This window comes from Sinocyclocheilus grahami, unplaced genomic scaffold (genome assembly GCF_001515645.1).
Source record: "Sinocyclocheilus grahami isolate Dianchi unplaced genomic scaffold, SAMN03320097.WGS_v1.1 scaffold21.1, whole genome shotgun sequence".
Classification (NCBI taxonomy): Eukaryota; Metazoa; Chordata; class Actinopteri; order Cypriniformes; family Cyprinidae; genus Sinocyclocheilus; species Sinocyclocheilus grahami.
Window position 1 is genome coordinate 4685539 of NW_015505200.1, and position 9572 is coordinate 4695110.

Genomic DNA, 9572 nt, shown 5'->3' on the forward strand with positions numbered 1-9572 from the left:
ACACACACACACACACACACACACACACACACACATATATATATATATATATATATATATATATATATATAGTATGCATGAAAAAGCGTATTTTTCAATTAAAGACAGCTTATAGATTTAATATGGGCTGCTTTTGGTGCTTGACACCTTTTTATTGGTCATTTTGTGTTTCAAGAATAAGGTCCAAGGTTAAGATTTATGCTATTAGTTACTTAAACATAAAATGTTTTTCTCTATTTAACAACATTACAATAGTGAAAGACGACTTCCCTTACTGATCACGTCTTTTGCACGGCGGGATGTTGGACTCAAAAATAATCACGTTGTTTGTATTCACCAAAACTGATTTACTGAAGTCAAAACACGGACGCAATTGGCGCTTGCTGAGGCGGGAGCAACGAGTCGGCAGAGGATTGCGCAGCCTTCCTCGAACAGTTATGTTCACGATTTCTGATTTACTTAACTTATACTGCGTGAGGGGGGCTGTGATTGGATGATGACAGGTATCGGTGATCAATCTCAAGTGATCAGCACAGCACCCCTGCTGTTGTATCAATCAGTGGTTAGATCAGCGTAGCAGTCAAAAAACGGGACAGGTCACGTACGGGACAAATCAATTAGGCCCAAAATACGGGACGTCCCAGCTAATACGGGACGGTTGGCAACCCTATCTATAGTATATCCATGTCTTTGATATGTCTCACCTCAACTTCAGTAGCAAATATGTCACACTCATACGCTGTCAGTCAAGACTAACCGATGCATGATTTATTATCGAATGTCACAGAACAAAACTGCACTCATAAAGTCCATTTCACAGTCCCTCCTGCCAGATTCAAAATAAGTTCTCAGTTATTGCAAAAAAAAACTGAAATCAGCTCACGTTGGAACAAGTCGTCAGTCATCTTTTGGCCGGTTTGTTTGTGCCAGGTACAGAAAAATCATTGTACAAAGTAAAATCGTTTTTATATTAAATATACTGATTTACTTAAAGGGGTCATATGATGTGATTTCAATTTTTCCTTTCTCTTTGGAGTGTTACAAGCTCTTGGTGCATAAAGAAGATCTGTAAAGTTGCAAAGACTAAAGTCTCAAATCCAAAGATATTCTTTATAAAAGTTAAGAGTCAGCCACGCCCTCCTAAAACGCCTCGTTCTAACACGCCCCCACATACCTACATCACTATGTGGGAAGATTTGTATAACACCGCCCAAATGTTCACGCAAAGAAAGAAGGCGTAACTTTTATTCTCGCTGTAGTATTGTTGTTGCCGCCGCCATGTCGTGAAGGCGCTGTGTGATTCATTGTGAAAGCGAAACTACTTTGTTTGTCCTTCCAAAAGAGGACGATATCTGCTTCATCATGCCTGGAGCTGATCCATGCTGGTCGCTGAGGAAATACAACAACTTTGCGCTGTGGATCACCGGATCGGCTTTCACCGTGGATGAAGCGGAATCCAGCCCGGGGTCGTCACATGTGATTTCTGCAAGCCCTCCGAACGCTCCTTCGTCGAATCCGCCGCCTCTGCTCACTCTAGCCCTCCGGCCGTTCCTCAATCTAGCCCGTCACATGTGACAACCCCGGGCTGGACTCCTCTGCTCAATCTAGGCTGCCGCCGCTCACTCTCATGCTATATTTAAAGAGTTTTTATATTTTATATTTTTTTATATTTAAAGCAAGTTTTTTGGGCAGTGTAGAGTAGGGCTTGTTGTTTGTCATTTCTCCGATCACAAATGCAGACATGGTTTTATGTTTACGCGGCACGATGCAACGCAACGCGTAAAAAGACAGTATAAGTCATTATAATCCATAATTATGTCCCCACTGGATGCAACGAATGCCTCGTTTATAATGGGTTTTCATGTTTTTGAATCATCGCTTCGGCCTGACAGGGCATCATCACAGTATGATAGGGGCGTAACATTTCCGTCACACGCTTGAGGTATTCGGCCAATCATAACGCACTGGATAGCTGGCCAATCACAGCACATCTTGCTTTTCAGACCGATGAGCTTTGTAAAAATCGACGTTTCAGAAAAGCGGGGCATAGAGGAGAAACAATAATGTACAGTATGTGGAAAATAATGTGTTTTTTGAACCTTAAAACGCATAAACACATTTCATTACACCAAATACACAAAATAATGTTCTTTTTAGCAACATCATATGACCCCTTTAATATCCACAGTCACACAGTGCGTCTGACACTTTGTTGTATCCCAGTTCCCAAATGTTTTAGCGTGACCCTTGCTTGAATAGTGACTTTTTCCACAAACCAAATAGGCTCAAACCCCGCCCTGCAATCGATCTCATTGGTCAACTCAGTTATGGACTCACCTGACCTGTTAAAAAATGTTTAAACTTCAGTTCAGTCTAGATACCATGTAGGTCCGATGAGTTGCTACCTACTCAGTACAAAAAAAGTGCTGAACTTTGTAAATGTTTGACATTTTTAATGTGTTTAGTGGTTTTTAAATGTTATAATAGTGATTTCATAATGTCTCAAGAACTACGTTAGGGAGTGGAAACGGCAACTGAGCAAATGATCCTCTGCAGCCATCTACTGGTTATAGTGGAAATATCGTGTCATTTTCATTTTTAAAAGCATATTTCACTCCCAAAATTCTGTCATTAATTACTCACCCTCATGTCGTTCGAAACCCACCCATAAGACCTTCGTTCATTTTCGAAAAACACAAATTAAGATATTTTTGATGAAATCCGAGAGCTTTCTGACCCTCCATAGACAGCAAGGTAACTACCATGTTCAAGGCCCAGAAAGTTACCAAGAACATCGACAAAATAGTCCATTTGACATCAGTGGCTCAACCGTAATTTTATGAAGCTATGATAATTCTTTTTGTGTGCAAAAAAACAAAAGCAACGAGTTAATTCAACAATTCTTCTCCCCGGAGTTACCATCTAACGCCATTATCGAGAATACCACGACGCTTGCGCGTGCTCTTTTTCCATTTTTCACAAGTTGGTATGATTGTTTAGGGTCTTCATGAAATGTCTGTAATATATTTTAGGTTAAAATTCCTCAATTGTCATGTAAAACAACACCCTCTTCACCTTGCCAAAAGCACCTCTGTTCACAGCGACCCGTATCAGTGCTTGTCTCTTGATAACGAGCTACTGCTCACCCCACCCCTTTCTTCCGTTGGTCAGGTCGACACTCTGTATATGGCTCAGAGGTGGTTTTATTCAAATAGCTAGCTATCTACACAGAAACCAGCTGCAAACTCAAACAGGCCACTGGATGATACCGTTTCAGACTCGTGCAGCCCATAACGAACTGGCTGCGTGTTTTCATTTCAGCTTTTCTGAACTGGCAGACATGCCAGAAACCTAACTAAATGCAAAAAAAAAGAAGTGATAATTTCACCCGAATCTATGAATTTTCTTTATGAATAATAATAATTAATAATAATAATAATAATAAAATTGGTGCAGTAGTGGTCTAATGGTTAGAGAGTCAGACTTGTAACTTGAAGGTTGCAGGTTCGAGTTTCAGGTCCGGCAGGAATTGTCAGTGGGGGGGAGTGAATAACCAGCGCTCTCTTCCACCCTCAATACCACAACTGAGGTGAGACCCTTGAGCAAGGCACCAAACCCCCAACTGCTCCCTGGGCAAAGCAGCAAAAAATGGCTACCCAATGCTCCGGGTGTGTTCACGGTGTGTGTGCACTTGGATGGGTTAAATGCAGAGCACAAATTCTGTCACCCAACTTGGCCACACATCACTTCACTTTCACTAAAAAATCTTCTTTAAAGTGAATTTTACATAGGCCTATAATGTTCCCATTTTATATAAAATATTTAAAAATATGAATAATTTTGAGACAATAAATTTAAAAAAATACTATAAATACTGTCAATTTATAGTCAAAAAACTGTCAAAATGAGTAAAACAAGAACATTTTCTTAAATGTTTTGGGCCTCATTTCTTTAATCTTCATTTCATCATCTGAACTTAAATAGAACATTGGTAAAACAGTCCAGTTTAATTAGCTTGAACTATTTTTATTGATAATTTTCAGTACTGAATTAAATATATTTATATATTTAGATTATTTCTGTCAACTCTATCCACCGTATTGGTTGATTTTTTTTCAGTAATCATGTCTCAGTGCATTGTGGGATTGTTTTAATTTATCATATTGGCAAAGAATCTGCACAGTATTTACAATGACATTTTAATGTTTTAATTCATATAATTCATATTACATATATGTATACATACTTTCCTCTATGTGAGTGCAATTTGTAGATTCAAAATTCTTTTGCGCCCCACAAACTTACCAGACATTCTCTTTACAGTGCTGAATTAAGGAAATGCATCTAAAAAAAATAAATGAATAAAGGCCATTATGCCCTACAGCAGTCAGTATTTAACAGAAACACAGTAGCCATATGGTAGATATCAGAGCCTCTGTACTGCAGTTACAAGTTACTGTACCTGGTGTCAAGGAGTTGGCACTTCTACCACTTATTACATTTCCAAATGGAATGAACTAAAATATCAGTTACATGCCATCCTATTTCTACAGATTTCATAGTGCTATTCTATTATAGTGCAGTGCATTCATTCATACAATATTTGTGTGACATAGTGTGAAGCTGCTGGCCACCAAACAGTCAAAGTGACTGGGAAATAGTGTTGGGTCGTTCTTGAACGATTCGTTCATTTTGAACAAATCTTTAATGTGACTCGGGAAGAACGAGTCATCTCGGGGAGTGATTCGTTCAGTCGCGCATGCGCAACATCCTATAGGTTCTGTACTGGAATTAGTCAAATAGTTCACCTGCTTTGAGTCTTCGGGTTTTTCCGAGTCATTTGTTCATCACGTGACAGCCTCATACACTTAACCAATGCAGTCTGAGCCAGAAATCGAATTGATTAGTTCATCGCTCGAGTCTTCGGGTTTTTCGAGTCATTTGTTCATCACGTGACAGCCCCATACACTTAACCAATGCAGTCTGAGCCGGAAAGAGAATTGATTAGTTCATCGCTCGAGTCTTCGGGTTTTTCGAGTCATTTGTTCATCACGTGACAGCCCCATACACTTAACCAATGCAGTCTGAGCCAGAAATCGAATTGATTAGTTCATCGCTCGAGTCTTCGGGTTTTTCGAGTCATTTGTTCATCACGTGACAGCCCCATACACTTAACCAATGCAGTCTGAGCCGGAAAGAGAATTGATTAGTTCATCGCTCGAGTCTTCGGGTTTTTCCGAGTCATTTGTTCATCACGTGACAGCCCCATACACTTAACCAATGCAGTCTGAGCCAGAAATCGAATTGATTAGTTCATCGCTCGAGTCTTCGGGTTTTTCGAGTCATTTGTTCATCACGTGACAGCCCCATACACTTAACCAATGCAGTCTGAGCCGGAAAGAGAATTGATTAGTTCATCGCTCGAGTCTTCGGGTTTTTCCGAGTCATTTGTTCATCACGTGACAGCCCCATACACTTAACCAATGCAGTCTGAGCCAGAAATCGAATTTACCTAAAACGGCTGGGTCTAACACGCCCCCACATGTCTACGTCACGATGTGGGAAGATTTGCATAACGCCGCCCAAATGTTCACGCAAAGAAAGAAGGCGTAACTTTTACTCTCACTGTAGTATTGTTGCCGCCGCTGCCAACATGTCGTGAAGGCGCTGTGTGTTTCCTTGTGAAAGCGAAACTACTTTGTTTGTCCTTCCAAAAGAGGACGATATCTGCTTCATCATGCCTGGAGCTGATCCATGCTGGTCGCTGAGGAAATACAACAACTTTGCGCTGTGGATCACCGGATCGGCTTTCACCGTGGATGAAGCGGAATCCAGCCCGGGGTCGTCACATGTGATTTCTGCAAGCCCTCCGAACGCTCCTTCGTCGAATCCGCCGCCTCTGCTCACTCTAGCCCTCCGGCCGTTCCTCAATCTAGCCCGTCACATGTGACAACCCCGGGCTGGACTCCTCTGCTCAATCTAGGCTGCCGCCGCTCACTCTCATGCTATATTTAAAGAGTTTTTATATTTTATATTTTTTTATATTTAAAGCAAGTTTTTTGGGCAGTGTAGAGTAGGGCTTGTTGTTTGTCATTTCTCCGATCACAAATGCAGACATGGTTTTATGTTTACGCGGCACGATGCAACGCAACGCGTAAAAAGACAGTATAAGTCATTATAATCCATAATTATGTCCCCACTGGATGCAACGAATGCCTCGTTTATAATGGGTTTTCATGTTTTTGAATCATCGCTTCGGCCTGACAGGGCATCATCACAGTATGATAGGGGCGTAACATTTCCGTCACACGCTTGAGGTATTCGGCCAATCATAACGCACTGGATAGCTGGCCAATCACAGCACATCTTGCTTTTCAGACCGATGAGCTTTGTAAAAATCGACGTTTCAGAAAAGCGGGGCATAGAGGAGAAACAATAATGTACAGTATGTGGAAAATAATGTGTTTTTTGAACCTTAAAACGCATAAACACATTTCATTACACCAAATACACAAAATAATGTTCTTTTTAGCAACATCATATGACCCCTTTAATATCCACAGTCACACAGTGCGTCTGACACTTTGTTGTATCCCAGTTCCCAAATGTTTTAGCGTGACCCTTGCTTGAATAGTGACTTTTTCCACAAACCAAATAGGCTCAAACCCCGCCCTGCAATCGATCTCATTGGTCAACTCAGTTATGGACTCACCTGACCTGTTAAAAAATGTTTAAACTTCAGTTCAGTCTAGATACCATGTAGGTCCGATGAGTTGCTACCTACTCAGTACAAAAAAAGTGCTGAACTTTGTAAATGTTTGACATTTTTAATGTGTTTAGTGGTTTTTAAATGTTATAATAGTGATTTCATAATGTCTCAAGAACTACGTTAGGGAGTGGAAACGGCAACTGAGCAAATGATCCTCTGCAGCCATCTACTGGTTATAGTGGAAATATCGTGTCATTTTCATTTTTAAAAGCATATTTCACTCCCAAAATTCTGTCATTAATTACTCACCCTCATGTCGTTCGAAACCCACCCATAAGACCTTCGTTCATTTTCGAAAAACACAAATTAAGATATTTTTGATGAAATCCGAGAGCTTTCTGACCCTCCATAGACAGCAAGGTAACTACCATGTTCAAGGCCCAGAAAGTTACCAAGAACATCGACAAAATAGTCCATTTGACATCAGTGGCTCAACCGTAATTTTATGAAGCTATGATAATTCTTTTTGTGTGCAAAAAAACAAAAGCAACGAGTTAATTCAACAATTCTTCTCCCCGGAGTTACCATCTAACGCCATTATCGAGAATACCACGACGCTTGCGCGTGCTCTTTTTCCATTTTTCACAAGTTGGTATGATTGTTTAGGGTCTTCATGAAATGTCTGTAATATATTTTAGGTTAAAATTCCTCAATTGTCATGTAAAACAACACCCTCTTCACCTTGCCAAAAGCACCTCTGTTCACAGCGACCCGTATCAGTGCTTGTCTCTTGATAACGAGCTACTGCTCACCCCACCCCTTTCTTCCGTTGGTCAGGTCGACACTCTGTATATGGCTCAGAGGTGGTTTTATTCAAATAGCTAGCTATCTACACAGAAACCAGCTGCAAACTCAAACAGGCCACTGGATGATACCGTTTCAGACTCGTGCAGCCCATAACGAACTGGCTGCGTGTTTTCATTTCAGCTTTTCTGAACTGGCAGACATGCCAGAAACCTAACTAAATGCAAAAAAAAAGAAGTGATAATTTCACCCGATGTCCCCTTTAAAGTGTTTTTCAACAGGTGTCAGAAATCTTCCACTGAAGCATAGGACAATATCTATGAATTTTCTTTATGAATAATAATAATTAATAATAATAATAATAATAAAATTGGTGCAGTAGTGGTCTAATGGTTAGAGAGTCAGACTTGTAACTTGAAGGTTGCAGGTTCGAGTTTCAGGTCCGGCAGGAATTGTCAGTGGGGGGGAGTGAATAACCAGCGCTCTCTTCCACCCTCAATACCACAACTGAGGTGAGACCCTTGAGCAAGGCACCAAACCCCCAACTGCTCCCTGGGCAAAGCAGCAAAAAATGGCTACCCAATGCTCCGGGTGTGTTCACGGTGTGTGTGCACTTGGATGGGTTAAATGCAGAGCACAAATTCTGTCACCCAACTTGGCCACACATCACTTCACTTTCACTAAAAAATCTTCTTTAAAGTGAATTTTACATAGGCCTATAATGTTCCCATTTTATATAAAATATTTAAAAATATGAATAATTTTGAGACAATAAATTTAAAAAAATACTATAAATACTGTCAATTTATAGTCAAAAAACTGTCAAAATGAGTAAAACAAGAACATTTTCTTAAATGTTTTGGGCCTCATTCTACTAATCTTCATTTCATCATCTGAACTTAAATAGAACATTGGTAAAACAGTCCAGTTTAATTAGCTTGAACTATTTTTATTGATAATTTTCAGTACTGAATTAAATATATTTATATATTTAGATTATTTCTGTCAACTCTATCCACCGTATTGGTTGATTTTTTTTCAGTAATCATGTCTCAGTGCATTGTGGGATTGTTTTAATTTATCATATTGGCAAAGAATCTGCACAGTATTTACAATGACATTTTAATGTTTTAATTCATATAATTCATATTACATATATGTATACATACTTTCCTCTATGTGAGTGCAATTTGTAGATTCAAAATTCTTTTGCGCCCCACAAACTTACCAGACATTCTCTTTACAGTGCTGAATTAAGGAAATGCATCTAAAAAAAATAAATGAATAAAGGCCATTATGCCCTACAGCAGTCAGTATTTAACAGAAACACAGTAGCCATATGGTAGATATCAGAGCCTCTGTACTGCAGTTACAAGTTACTGTACCTGGTGTCAAGGAGTTGGCACTTCTACCACTTATTACATTTCCAAATGGAATGAACTAAAATATCAGTTACATGCCATCCTATTTCTACAGATTTCATAGTGCTATTCTATTATAGTGCAGTGCATTCATTCATACAATATTTGTGTGACATAGTGTGAAGCTGCTGGCCACCAAACAGTCAAAGTGACTGGGAAATAGTGTTGGGTCGTTCTTGAACGATTCGTTCATTTTGAACAAATCTTTAATGTGACTCGGGAAGAACGAGTCATCTCGGGGAGTGATTCGTTCAGTCGCGCATGCGCAACATCCTATAGGTTCTGTACTGGAATTAGTCAAATAGTTCACCTGCTTTGAGTCTTCGGGTTTTTCCGAGTCATTTGTTCATCACGTGACAGCCTCATACACTTAACCAATGCAGTCTGAGCCAGAAATCGAATTGATTAGTTCATCGCTCGAGTCTTCGGGTTTTTCGAGTCATTTGTTCATCACGTGACAGCCCCATACACTTAACCAATGCAGTCTGAGCCGGAAAGAGAATTGATTAGTTCATCGCTCGAGTCTTCGGGTTTTTCGAGTCATTTGTTCATCACGTGACAGCCCCATACACTTAACCAATGCAGTCTGAGCCAGAAATCGAATTGATTAGTTCATCGCTCGAGTCTTCGGGTTTTTC